This window comes from Rhododendron vialii, chromosome 13a (genome assembly GCF_030253575.1).
Source record: "Rhododendron vialii isolate Sample 1 chromosome 13a, ASM3025357v1".
NCBI lineage: Eukaryota > Viridiplantae > Streptophyta > Magnoliopsida > Ericales > Ericaceae > Rhododendron > Rhododendron vialii.
The window spans coordinates 34726568-34728747 of record NC_080569.1 but is presented as its reverse complement, the minus strand read 5'-3'; positions in this window follow the sequence as shown (position 1 = coordinate 34728747).

The following is a 2180-nucleotide window of genomic DNA, read 5'->3' as shown; positions in this document are numbered from 1 at the left end:
GTTAACTGTTCCCCCGCCCTAACTGGCTAAAAAATGATCAAATGAGAGAAAAATGCAAGCGCTTTTACAAAATGCCCGAGTAGAGACCGATCTCCGGATTGGGCGAGAGGGGTGCCATAAAACCCTTCCCCTCTCGTAACCTGGCTCCCGAACCTCAGATATCGAAGGTGACGACGGACCAGTCTATGCCTTTTTCAAACTCAAACAAACGTGGCAAACGTTTTCGAGTTCGGTTCCTTGGGTATTTTCACCGCTAAAACCCGAGTGGCGACTCTGAATCGAGGCGTTTCGCCGCGCTTTTTCTAACAAAAAGGGCCGCACCCGATTTTCACAAATTAGAAATTTCCGGGGGCGCGTGCCCACAACCCTAAACCCTAAACCCTAAGCCCTAAGCCCTAATCCCTAAGCCCTAAGCCCTAAGCCCTAAGCCCTAAGCCCTAAGCCCTAACCCCTAAGCCCTAACCCCTAAACGCTAACCCCTAACCCCTAACCCCTAAACCCTAACCCCTAACCCCGAAACCCCAAACCCGAAACCCCAAACCCGAAACCCGAAACCCCAAACCCTAAATCCTAAACCCTAAACCCTAAACCCTAAACCCTAAACCCTAAACCCTCAACCCTCAACCCCAAACCCTGAACCCCAAACCCTGAACCCCGAAACCCCCAAACCCTAAACCTTAAACCCTAACCCCTAACCCCTAACCCCTAACCCCTAACCCCTAACCCCGAAACCCCAAACCCAAACCCCAAACCCCGAACCTCAAACCTCAAACCGCGAACCCAAACCCTAACCCAATCTCCAAACGCCAAACCTCAAACCCCTAACCCTAAACCCAATCTCCAACCCCAAACCCTAATATACACTTAATATGCATAACATACAAAACGTCTTATCGCTATTATCATTCTTTGTTGCCATTGGGAAGGCTATTTAGTTTTTGTCGCTTTGTTCATTAATTAACCGGTTCTTGTTTAGCTGGAAAGCACTTTTCAGTTTAATTAAGGCCATTGAAAGTTGTGTTTGTGCAACAGAACTCTGTTCCTTTGATCTAACATCAATTTGTCTAATAAAAATCATGAGTTAAGTCTATGAGACGGTTCACGAGGGCTTTAATCTGGGGGTTTTAATCTGGGCTATGGGAGCAGTGTTTACGTCAAGAAATGAATTTTAGCTCAAATGCCATGCATCGAATGTACCAAATGCTAAAGCCCCTAGATTAAAACCCTCGTGACCCCGTCTTATACACATGGTATTGAGTGTATGATATGGAACTTTTGACGGAACACTGGGATGGTTGATGTACCTGCTGATTATGGATGAGGGAAAGCAGCTGGTTTATATTTTGCTTGTTTTTTCCTTATTTGAACCCTCTCCATACGCAACCTATAGTGTTTGATTAGCATTAAAGACGTCTAAATTGAAATGAGGGACAAACTATTGGGAAGTTAATGCTATTCCAACACAAATGATCTTATTTAGGGTCATTATTACACACCAATGGTTAATCTGAATATTGGAATAAATTGGTGCCAAGTTCAGTTAACTATTGCTATCATGACCATTGGTTGTTTCTACTTTCTTCTGATCATTTCTAATGAATCTATGCCAACCAAAAATCTCCCCATATCTATTTGATTGCTTTTGCTACCTATGGGTTCATATTGTGTCACAAGCACTTGTCTCTTGCACTTGCTAGGAAATAAGAGCTTCAATTTTTGCAAGAATGTGATGTAGTTGTGCAAACAGACATTGAGGATGAAGCAAGGAGTTGAAAGAATTTGGTAAAGTTAAGCTAAACCCTAGACTCCTAAACCCTAACCCCGTAACCCTAAACTCTAAAACCCAAATCGTAGCCCCGAAACCCCGAAAAACCCCAAACCCTATCATTTTTTAAAATTCTCTCCTTTCATAAATTACAACAAAATCGTAAAAGGTCCCAAAATTAGAGCCAGCCAAGGACCCTGAAAAATATAGGGTTGGCCCACGCAATAACCATGCAAAGTGTTATTTTTACACATAATTTACTATATCGAATTTTTTAATTGAAATACATCAATTCGCAATACGTGTACCTGCTCTCCTATTTGAGTGGCTTAATGACTTAATTATTTTTTAATGCACCGTTTTTGCGAAATAATAGTAAAAATCAAACCCGGCCGTAAACCCCAAATTCTACGTG